Source organism: Suncus etruscus, chromosome 16, assembly GCF_024139225.1.
Source record: "Suncus etruscus isolate mSunEtr1 chromosome 16, mSunEtr1.pri.cur, whole genome shotgun sequence".
Taxonomy (NCBI): domain Eukaryota; kingdom Metazoa; phylum Chordata; class Mammalia; order Eulipotyphla; family Soricidae; genus Suncus; species Suncus etruscus.
The window spans coordinates 62,081,754-62,094,600 of NC_064863.1; the positions used below are offsets into that span (position 1 = coordinate 62,081,754).

General features: G+C 40.1%; 1 pseudogene; it reads left to right on the plus strand.

Annotated features, from left to right (window-relative positions):
- The first annotated feature begins 3,259 nt into the window (after positions 1 to 3,259).
- The window catches only part of LOC126032174 (uncharacterized), a 110,435-nt pseudogene continuing 100,847 nt past the window's right edge, over positions 3,260 to 12,847 (plus strand).

The window sequence follows — 12,847 nt, forward strand, 5'->3', positions numbered from 1 at the left end:
ACCAGTCAGACCACTGAAGCAGTACCTGAGACGTACAGACTTAAACTACAGGCTCTATTCTTCGAACACATTCAATCAAACCAGCATTCCCTTGCTATTCTCTCCCCTCTCCTCACTACTTTTTTTTTTCTTTTTCTTCTTCTATTCTGCTCATTACTTTTCTCCCTTTCTCCCCCCCTTTTCTCTCTAAGGTATTTTCTCTTTTCTCTCCCTTCAAACCCTTCCCATACACCTTCCCCTTTCCCCCCTCCGGAAATCCAACTATCCCCTCACCCCTCAATCCCATCCAGATCTCCCACCATATTAAAACTCTTCTCCCCCAGTCCTTATTCTATTAGGCATCAAGATCGACCTCCTACCCAATGAACCAGTACCCAGCACCCAGGCGAGAGGACACCCAGATAAAACCACACCTCGTCTCCTGAAAGAAAAGACAGCCAACTCCCCTATGGACTCATGCTGCGAGGCCCTCCCGACCAACTCCCCCTAACGCGAACTGCTCCTTGAAACCGGGCCTAGATCCAAAAGTATCCCCAATGCAAGAACTCTTCCAAGACCCCCCTGCCGCAAATATTTACCAATCTGAAGAAGGTCAGGGGGTGGGTTAGGAAGATGCCTGGGAACCCACACACCACAAGAAAAACCCAAAAGACAATGGGAAAAACTGTACTTCCAACATAGGCATAACCTGTAATACACCACCTCTTTACCTGCCCTCCCCCAAATGTAAGGTAGTCTTTTGCACCACTTTGGTCCCATAAAAATTTCGCTAACTCATTTTATTTCTTTTTTTTTTTAATTTATTTATTTATCTTTTTTTTTTAAATGTTTGTCCTTCATATATATTTGTGAGCACATACAGTTTCAATCCCCCCCCCCTTTTTTTTTCTTCGTTTTTTGGTAGGTGACCTGTGGCTGTTATCCCATCAGTCCACCCACGAATACACAGACATTATAATGTAGCACCACTTCCCCCTACAAAGGCACACTAAGTAAAGGGGAAATTTTACATTTAAAAAAAAAAATAAAAGAGAGCTCTTATCTACTAGAGATAGGAACTCATAGTTATTTAAAATATAGGGATATCTCCTGCCTTGAAAATATGTCATGTGGAATCAAATTAGACCTCAGGTGATTAGATACCATTCATCCAGCCTTGAACCCTGGATCTCCGACATAGAAACGGCACAGCTCTCCACAACAGCTGCAGGAAACAAACTCCATCCAGGACGGCCTTAATACGACGAGACCAACAACAAGGCCCACCTCTAACATGATATCCTGACAACGGGGAAAATGCGATCATTTTGACCTTAGAGCAGATTAGCCTACCTTACCAACTAACGACAAGACAAAACCAGAAGTCTTGGCTCCCTTTGGTAGGACAAAAACCCAAGATCGGGATTTACAGATGACTGGCTGCTTGATTCACGACCAGACTGTATACATCTTGGGACCAATAAATAAGCCCTAGTTTAGGGTTTGAACTATGACCTGCACAAGAATCATGATCCCCAGCCCCAAAGATCCGGCAGAGACAATTGTAACGGAATGGGGCTTTTGGGAGCACAAAGAAAGACGCTATCCTAGGTGCCACCCTAGGCTCAGTGCAAAGACCAAGATCATCAACCACAGAAGATGGGTTAAAATGACACTGAGGTAACAGAACCTCTAGAACCACAAAGACTGACTTCATCATAAGTCCCACCTCAGGAGCTGTACAGATACTGAGACCTCTAAACACAGAGCAGAAGTCTTCCACACACCAAAGGAAAAAAAAAAGAAAGAAAAAGAAAAAAAAAAAAAAAAAAAAAAACACCACCGGGAAAGTAAAGGATCCTGAGCAATGTCTAGAGTTGATCCCATGACAGTATGCTCCAAGGACGGAGAAATCCCATATCTCTTAGGCCAAGTGAATTCTTTTTCGAATGACCCCAATATTTACTGTGCCAGTGCAGGAGGGGAAAAAACAAAAATATAAAAAGCACAAAACCTTGGTTATTTTTTTGATATAAATATATATAGTACCTTCATTTATTATTGTTATTATTATTTTTGATTTACCAATCTATTTTGGTCGATTTCTCTGTTTGGGTGTGATTATTGAAAGTGTAGTCCCCAATTATACTTATTTTTTTTATTTTTTTTTCTCTTCCTTTCTTCTCTTTCGTTATGTGCTATGCCATGTTTCTTAATTCAAGACCATGGTGTGATTTTTGTTTGTCTGTTTTTGTTTTATTTTTTTTTCTACTTGTTTGTTTGTTTGTTTTGTCTGCTCTGTGTGGTGCTTATCGAAATAGCTGGAGCCCTCACTGGATATTTGACACTTCTTTTGGTACTAGTGGAGTGTTTCACCTACTTTTTCTCCATCTCCCAGAGTGATGATGAGAGCCTTTAGAAGGACTCCGCCCATTTTCGGGGTATTAGACTCTTACCCCAGTTTATTGCTTTTTTCTCCTTCAAACAAAACCACGCAACTTGAACTAGCTAGTCCTGACTCCAGATAGAGGGGGAAATAAGGGAGGCATCAGGACCAAACAGGTGCAAGACTACTAAGTAGTGGGTTAGATACAGAGGGGACCACATATTCTAGCCGCCCTGGGGTGAGGGAAAAGGAAAAGGGAGGTAGGATAGAAACGGAGGCGTAGGGATGACAATTTGGCGATGGGAATCCCCCCTGATTTTATGTAAATATGTACCTAAAATATTATTGTCAACAATATGTAAGCCATTATGATCAAAATAAAAATTTATATTAAAAAAAATTAAGCTTCTATAAATTTAATTTTCAAAAACATTTAAATATATAATTTTCTAGCATTTTTATTCATTTGTTTTGGCTTGGGGCCACATCCATTGATGCTCAGAGCTTACTTTTGGGTCTGCATTGATGGATTATTCCTGTTAGGCTTAGGGGACCAATAGTGTGCCATAAAACCAACCTGGGCTGTACAATGCAAGTACCCTATTCCCTATACTATAAATTTCCAGTATTTAAGAACAAATTCAACCCATGTTACATTTTATTTATCAGGGTTTAAGACTATGTTTATCAAAAATATTTTCTGTCGGACCAAGTAGACTCAATTTTCTCTAGTGTTAACTGGAAACCAATGCACAAATAGTCCCTTTTAAGTAACAAGGTCATGAAGACAAATGTTAAGCTTCAAGCAAATTAAATAATTCAAATATGCTAGGAACATAGTAAAAAAAAATAGCTGTTGTTAGGGGAAAATTAAGTAATGAAATTTGCTTATATATGGATGGATGATATGGAGAGTATTGTGCTGAATGAAATGAGTCAGAGGGAAGGGATAGACATAACATAATCACACTAATTTGTGGAATATGAAAAAAAGATAGCATGGTAATAAAATCCAGAGAATATAGATGAGCATCAGGAAAACCACTCTATGGTAGGAAACTTGCCACAAATAGCAGAGTGCAGTTGGCACCACTAGGACAATGAGAGTTGGAATGATTACTCTGGACAAGAACTGGATGAGAGAAGGAGATAAAGTGACATGCATGGTAGTCTTTAATTAACAATAATGCAAACCATAGTGTCAAGTAGGAGAGAGGGAGAGAGGAGGAGGAGGAGGAGGAGGAGGAGGAGGAGAAGAAGAAGAAGAAGAAGAAGAAGAAGAAGAAGAAGAAGAAGAAGAAGAAGGAGGAGGAGGAGGAGGAGGAGGAGGAGGAGGAAGAAGTAAAAGAAGGAAGAAGGAGGAGGAAGAAGAAAGAAGAAAAGAAGAGAAGAAGAAGAAGTAGTAGAAGAAGAAAAGATAAAGGAAGAAGTAAAAGAAGGAAGGAGGAGGAAGAAGAAGAAAGAAGAGAAGAAGAGAAGAAAGAAGAGGAGAAGAAGAAGAAGAAGAGAAGAAGAAGAAGAAGAAGAGAAGAAGAAGAAGAAGAAGAAGAAGAAGAAGAAAAGAAGAAGAAGAAGAAAAGAAGAAGAAGAAGAAAAGAAGAAGAAGAAGAAGAAGAAGAAGAAGAAGAAGAGGAGGAGGAGGAGGAGGAGAAGAAGAAGAAGAAGAAGAAGAAGAAGAAGAAGAAGAAGAAGAAGAAGAAGAAGAAGAAGAAGAAGAAGAAGAAGAAGAAGAAGAAGAAGAAGAAGAAGAAGAAGAAGAAGAAGAAGAAGAAGAAGAAGAAGAAAAGAAAGTCTGTCCCAGAAACAGGCAGAAAAGAGGACAGGGGAAGAGGGAGGGAACCTGGAGACATTGGTAATGGAAAATGTGCACTAGTGAAGGGTGTTATACATTATATGACTGAAACTCAACTATGAACTATAAATAACTTTGCAAATTAAAATAAACCAACTGAATTATGAAGAACCTTCTAACTATGGTGTTTAAATAAAGTAATTATTTTGAAATAACTGTGATTTTGTCTAGATAAGGCTTGAACAAAAAGAAAGATAACATTAGAAGAGACAGAGAAAAAAGAATGATGGTACTGTGATCGGTGAGAGTCCTAGATGTTTTCAGCAGTTGCTAGGGATAAAGTTGATGAAAAACAAATACTCCAAACTGCTAAGATTTCACCAAAGTAAACAGCAAAAACACATTACATTCAACATGATGGTTGCACTGTCTGGTTTCTTCTGATCTCAGAAGCAGAAGTCACTAAGTGAACCTCTCACTTCAGTGATCGCAGTTTAGCTATCACCTTCATTTCATACTTGTTTCTCCCAAAGGAAAAATAGTATGAGGTAGTGATCACAGCTCTCAAATTAGATAATCATGTGTTCCAGCCTATACAATATTCTGGATCTAGACTCAATGCTGTATTTAGTAAAAGGACTTAATAGTCAGCTACATCAGTTTTTAGGATGACTAAATATGATTATATCTCTGGCTGGGATAATCACAGCCATCAATGGTCCCTATTGACTCTCTCCTCTCCCACTTTTCCTTGCCCAGAAAGACAAAAAAGCAAAGTATGAAATGTTGAAAAAGACATTGCTTTTGATTTTTCTCATACATAAAGCTCCCCATTGTAAAACCTTGTTATTTATCCTATAATTTAACAAGTTTTTTATAATGTTGCTGGTGAGAGATTCCTTCCATCAGTGGAGGAGTAGAGTACCCTGGGTGCCTTATGTGAAGTGGTGTCAGAAATAAGAAAAGGGTCCACCAAAATCCCCTCTGACCACCTCCATCACCTGGGGAAGTGCCTGGAAAATTGAAAACTGGTAAGAGTCTGGTTGTGCCTTTGTGTCTATTGTTATGGTCCAGGACGTGATCAGCAAACTACACCTAAATTTTACTTTTTCTTCCTGGCATGGGAGATTATCCCAGTAACATAATTTCTCAGGAATCTCTGACACCAGGAATAAGTATTTGCTCTTTACAGGAAAGGAAAATAAGTCCTAATTTATAACCTAGCTTTTGAGGTCCATCATTTACCCTCACAGAAAAGAATTTCAGGTGGAGAAGAAATAATGAAGTAAAGCAGGAATAAAGGGAGGAAAGTAGAGAGGTAGATAGAGATAGATGCTCAAAAGCAAACTTGGGCTTCTCCATAGTGAGAAATAGCAAGGGCACATTCCAGAATGGGAAATGTGCCCTACATGAAGACAGTACACAACTCAAGAGAAAGTAAGTACAGACCAAAGAGGCACCTTTCCTCTGCTGAGTTAGTTTAGACACAGTGTTTCTGCTGCTGCTCAGTGAAACCTACTTTCCAATTTCTGGATTCTTTCTTTTTTAAATTTTTATTGTGACTGAAATGCATTACACAGACTTATTTATGGTACATAGTGACAATGAATGAATTGCATTCCCACCACCAATGTTGTCCTGTCTTTGTTCATTAAGTACCTTACATATTCTTCTGGTGTTTGTCTCTCCTTTCTTTTTTGACTTCTTTATCCCAGCTGGCTTGTAATTTGTCTTCAAGTTCATCTATTCAATTTCCCACCTTAGTAGTTCTACAATTATGGCTTTGCTAATATGCTTTTTAGTTCCTTCAGTTCCATTTGTATGGATCCTCTCATCTTCTGAAAGATGATTCAGAACTCTTCTTCGTTGAGTTGTTTGAAATGTTCAGGCTAGTAACTCCTTGATTTCCATTGCTAAACCATTAAGTGTTGATTGTAGGTCCTCATCTATAAGGTTCAGGTGTTTGGGAAGATTTGGCAATTTGCCAGAGCTTCTCTCTATATCCCTCACACAGTAGAAGTCTTCTTCAGCTTCTCTATTAAACTTTCCACTTAGTGGTTTGGAATTCTTGGTTTCTCAGGCTGTTGAAAAAATGCTAGATCCAATCCTTTAGGAAGTCTATGATATAAACTGAAGTGACTTTGCATGAACACTAGTGCGCCCTCGTGGTTTGGAAAAATGGAGACTGATGAAAAGGAAGGAAAGATGCTTGGAAAGACCCAAGAAGATAACCATCTGCATTTGGAGGAAGAGGTTAAGGAGTGGGGTTCTCTATTCCCTCCCTGACACCAACCTGGCTGGCCCCAAAGGGCAGATGAGAAGTGATGGCCCTAGAACTCAGAAGGAGACTGAGAGAAGGCTGGAGAGGAGAGGAGGCCCCATTCATTCAAGCTTGGTAGAGAGGATTAGAATTGAGTCTCACTGTTCCCACCCAGACACACGCGTCACTGTCTCCAGGGAACCTGCTTCAATTTTTTGAGCACAGTGGTTTCCCTCCAGAGAGCAACTATCTGTTTCTTGGGGACTACTTGGACCAGGGGAAGCAGTCTCTGGAGACCATCTGTCCCTTACTGGTTTACAAAATCAAGTACCCCGAGAATTTCTTCCTTCTCAGAGAAAACTATGAGTGTGCTAGCACCAATAGGATTTATGAGTTTTCTGATGAATGTAAAAGAAGATACAACATTTAACTCTGAAAAAACTTTTATTACAGACTGCTTTGACAGTTTGCCAATAGCAGCCATGATGGACAGGAAAATATTTTGTTGTCATGGAGGTTTATCACCAGATCTTCAATCTATGGAGCAGATAAGACAAGTCAACTGATGTACCAGATCAAGGTCTTCTTTGTGATCTTTTGTGGTCTGAGCCCGATAAAGATGTGTTAGGCAGGAGTGAAAATAACAGAAGAGCAGGCAGAGCAGTGGTGTGGTGTGGTAAGATGTCTGCCTTGCTGGCACTAGCCTAGGACAGACCACGGTTTGATCCCCCCACATCCCATATGGTCCCCAAGCAAGGAGTGATTTCTGAGAGCCTAGCCAGGAGTAGCCCTTGAGTGTCACCAGGTGTGGACCAAAAAATCAAAGGAGAAAGAAAAGAAAGAAAGAAGGAAGGAAAGAAAGAAAGAAGAAAGAAAGAAAGAAAGAAAGAAAGAAAGAAAGAAAGAAAGAAAGAAAGAAGGAAGGAAGGAAGGAAGGAAGGAAGGAAGGAAGGAAGGAAGGAAGGAAGGAAGGAAGGAAGGAAGGAAGGAAGGAAGGAAGGAAGGAGAAAGAAAGAAAGAAAGAAAGAAAGAAAGAAAGAAAGAAAGAAAGAAAGAAAGAAAGAAAGAAAGAAAGAAAGAAAGAAAGAAAGAAAGAAAGAAAGAAAGAAAGAAAGAAAGAAAGAAAGAAAGAAAGAAAGAGTAAAAACCGGCTATCCTTTGCAAAAGCTGGCTCCCTGTGTGTGACACCAGGCGGGGGAAATCCGCGAAAGTACACCGGCCCAGTTGGGCTCAGCTGTGAAAGACTGTGAGTGTGACCTGTCTATGTCTGTCTACTGTCCTCTTGCGTGAAACTCTTGCGAGTGGGGCAAAAAGAGCCTCCAGAAACCTCGCTCGCCCAGATGCCATTTTCAGGGAGGGACTTCAGAGCATAAAAACCGGCTATCCTTTGCAAAAGCTGGCTCCCTGTGTGTGACACCAGGCGGGGAAAATCCGCGAAAGTACACCGGCCCAGTGGGGCTCAGCTGTGAAAGACTGTGAGTGTGACCTGTCTATGTCTGTCTACTGTCCTCTTGCGTGAAACTCTTGCGAGTGGGGCAAAAAGAGGCTCAGAGGAGCACGGCCGCTCCGCTTCGCTATGCGGCTGTGCACTCTTTCTAAGGAAAGAACTCCATTGCAACAAGAAGGAAAAATCACACTAAGAACGGCGCTATATCACAGAAGCAAACATTTCTCTCTGGACTGTCTTCTCTGTTACATGCTCGGGCCTAAGATTTGACCCAGTGTGAGGCTTCATCCACGGAGGACTCCCCTCCCTTAGAGGCAAGTCAGCCCATCCAGAAAGGGAGGAGCCAGAGGAGTGTGCTGCCTACATCATATAGACAATGAATACCACTACAACACGTAGAAAAACCCACAATACAAATGTGACAATGGGGAAACAGCGCAGGCCAGCATCAGACATAGAGAATGAAGACGACAATTCTGAGGACCAGATAATGACTGAACAACTAATCAACCTCTCAGATAAGGACTTTAGACTAGCAATATGGAAGGTGCTCAACAGACTCCAAGAGACCATGGATCGAGTTGAACAGAACACTAATAAGAACCAAGAAAATATGAAGGCAGAAATGACAAAACTCCAAACTGAAATAACATGTCAACTAACAGGCCTGAAAACCTCAGTAAACGAAGTGAATGACAAAATGGATAAGCTCTGGGACAGGGTATCAGAAGCTGAGAATAGACTTGGTGCTGTGGAAGATGAGATACATAACAATTCCATACAGCAGGAGAGATTGGACAAAAAACTTAAAGCAAATGAGCAGACAATGGAAAAATTAGTCAAAGAATGGGAACAGACGAAAATAGAAGTCTATGATAAGATCAACAGAAACAACTTAAGAATCATTGGAGTCCCAGAGACCCAGGAAGAAAATTTCCAGGAAGAATCAATGGTCAAGAACATCATTAAAGAGAAACTTCCAGAGCTAAAGAATATATGTGATCAAATCCTGCATGCCCGAAGAGTACCAACCAAAAGAGACCCCAGAAAAACCACCCCAAGACACATCCTAGTCACAATGACAAATCCCACAGATAGAGACAGAATTCTGAAAACAGCAAGATCAAAAGGGGAAATCATGTTCAAGCAAGCTTCCCTGAGATTTACAGCAGACCTGTCACCAGAAACGCTCAATGCCAGAAAGCAGTGGTGGGATATTGTGACAAGACTGAATGAAATGAATGCTTCACCCAGAATACTATACCCAGCAAAACTCACTTTCCGGTTTGATGGAAGAATACATGGTTTCACAGACAAAAAACAGCTCAGAAACTTCACAGACACAAAACCAGTCTTAAGAGAAAAACTGAAAGACCTAATCTAAGACAAGACTACTCAAAAGACACACCAAATTTTGAAATAAAGATGGCGTTAAATCCCAGGACAATTCTTTCTCTCAACGTCAATGGACTAAATGCACCAGTTAAGAGACACAGAGTGGCTAAATGGATCAAAAAACTCAATCCAACCTTCTGCTGCCTACAAGAAACGCACCTGAATAGTCAGAACAAACATAGACTCAAAATAAAAGGCTGGAGAAAAGTTATCCAAGCAAACAACACCCATAAAAAAGCTGGAGTGGCCATACTAATATCAGATAATGCAAACTTTATACTCAGGAAGGTTGTAAGGGACAAAGACGGACATTTTATATTAATCAAGGGGTACGTAGAGCAGGAAGAATTCACTCTCCTAAACATATATGCACCGAATGAGGGGCCAGCAAAATATTTAATACAACTGCTGACAAATCTGAAAAATAATATCAACAACAACACAATAATTGTGGGGGACCTAAACACGGCTTTGTCAACACTGGACAGGTCAACCAGACTGAAACCCAACAAGAATATACTAGACCTGAGGAGAGAAATGGAAGAAAGAGGCCTAGTGGATATATATAGGACACTCCATCCCCAGAAACCTGGATACACATTCTTCTCCAATGTACATGGTACATTCTCCAGGATAGACTACATGCTGGCACATAAAACATACCTCCATAAGATCAAGAGGATAGAAATTTTGCAGACTACCTTCGCTGACCACAAGGCTCTGAAATTATTTGTGAACTCCAAAGGGACTCAGAAGAAACACTTTAACACCTGGAAGTTAAACAGCCTCATGCTCAATAACCAGTGGGTCCGAGATGAAATCAAGGAGGAAATAAAAAGGTTCCTGGAAACAAATGACAATAAAGACACAAACTCTCAGAACTTATGGGACACAGCAAAAGCAGTACTGAGAGGAAAATTTATAGCTTTGCAAGCACACATCAGGAAGGAAGAAGGAGCTTACCTGAGTAGCTTAATGACACAGCTAATAGAACTAGAAAATGCTCAACAAAAGGACCCAAGAACAGGAAGACAGAAGGAAATAACAAAGCTGAGAGCAGAAATCAACGAAGTGGAAACTCAAAAAACAATCCGAAAGATCAACGAAAGCAGAAGTTGGTTCTTTGAAAAAATAAACAAGATTGATAGACCACTGGCAAACCTAACAAAGAAAGAGAGAGAGAGAAACTTGATAACTCGTATCAGGAATGAAAAAGGAGAGATCACTACTGATATGACAGAGATTCAAAGGGTAATCAGAAACTACTTTGAAAAACTCTACGCCACTAAAAATGAGAACCTGGAAGAAATGGATAAATTCTTGGACTCTTATAATCTTCCACGGTTGAAGGAAGAGGATGTAGCATATCTAAACACCCCCATCACCATTGATGAAATTAAAACAGTAATCAAATGTCTGCCGAAAAACAAAAGCCCAGGTCCAGATGGATTCACTAATGAATTCTATCAAACTTTCCAAGAGGAACTACTGCCAATCTTGGCAAGACTCTTTCATGAAATTGAACAAACAGAAACACTTCCAAATAGCTTTTATGAAGCCAACATCACCTTGATACCTAAACCGGACAGAGACGCTACCAAAAAAGAAAATTACAGACCAATATCACTGATGAATGCAGATGCAAAGATCCTCAACAAAATCCTGGCAAATAGGATTCAATGCCTCATTAAGAAGATCATCCACTACGATCAAGTAGGTTTCATCCCAGGAATGCAAGGCTGGTTTAACATCTGTAAATCTATCAACATAATACACAACATCAATAACAAGAAAAATAAAAACCACATGATCATATCAATAGATGCAGAGAAAGCATTTGATAAGGTCCAACACCCATTCTTGATCAAAACTCTCAGCAAGATGGGAATGGAGGGAACCTTTCTCAATATAGTGAAGGCCATCTACCACAAGCCAGTGGCAAATATTATCCTCAATGGAGAAAAACTGAAAGCCTTCCCTCTAAATTCTGGCACAAGACAAGGCTGTCCTCTCTCACCACTCCTATTCAACATAGCACTGGAAGTACTTGCTATAGCGATTAGGCAAGAAAAGGATATCAAGGGAATCCAGATAGGAAAGGAAGAAGTCAAGCTCTCACTGTTTGCAGATGACATGATACTCTACTTAGAAAACCCTAAAGACTCTATCAAAAAGCTTCTAGAAACAATAGACTCATATAGCAAGGTGGCAGGCTACAAAATTAACACACAAAAATCAATGGCCTTTTTATACACCAACAGTAATAAAGAAGAAATGGACATTAAGAAAACAACCCCATTCACAATAGTACCACACAAACTCAAATATCTTGGAATCAACTTGACTAAATATGTGAAGGACCTATACAAAGAAAACTATAAAACTCTGCTCCAAGAAATAAGAGAGGACACACGGAAATGGAAACACATACCCTGCTCATGGATTGGCAGGATTAACATCATCAAAATGTCAATACTCCCCAAGGCATTATACAGATTTAATGCCATCCCTCTAAAGATACCCATGACATTCTTCAAAGAAGTGGATCAGACACTTTTGAAATTCATTTGGAACAATAAACACCCTCAAATAGCTAAAGCAATCATTGGGAAAAAGAATATGGGAGGAATTACTTTTCCCAACTTTAAACTGTACTACAAAGCAACAGTTATCAAAACAGCATGGTATTGGAATAAGGATAGGTCCTCAGATCAGTGGAATAGGCTTGAATACTCAGAAAATGTTCCCCAGAGATACAACCATCTAATTTTTGATAAAGGAGCAGGAAATCCTAAATGGAGCAGGGAAAGCCTCTTCAACAAGTGGTGTTGGCACAATTGGATAGCCACTTGCAAAAAATTAAACTTAGACCCCCAGCTAACATCATGTACAAAGGTAAAATCCAAATGGATTAAAGACCTCGATATCAGCCCCAAAACCATAAGATATATAGAACAGCACATAGGCAAAACACTACAGGACATTACAGGCATCTTCAAGGAGGAAACTGCACTCTCCAAGCAAGTGAAAGCAGAGATTAACAGATGGGAATATATTAAGCTGAGAAGCTTCTGCACCTCAAAGGAAATAGTGCCCAGGATACAAGAGCCACCCACTGAGTGGGAGAAACTATTCACCCAATACCCATCAGATAAGGGGCTAATCTCCAAAATATACAAGGCACTGACAGAACTTTACAAGAAAAAAACATCTAACCCCATCAAAAAATGGGGAGAAGAAATGAACAGACACTTTGACAAAGAAGAAATACGCATGGCCAAAAGACACATGAAAAAATGTTCCACATCACTAATCATCAGGGAGATGCAAATCAAAACAACGATGAGATACCACCTCACACCCCAGAGAATGGCACACATCACAAAGAATGAGAATAAACAGTGTTGGCGGGGATGTGGAGAGAAAGGAACTCTTATCCACTGCTGGTGGGAATGCTGTCTAGTTCAACCTTTATGGAAAGCGATATGGAGATTCCTCCAAAAACTGGAAATCGAGCTCCCATACGATCCAGCTATACCACTCCTAGGAATATACCCTAGGAACACAAAAATACAATACAAAAACCCC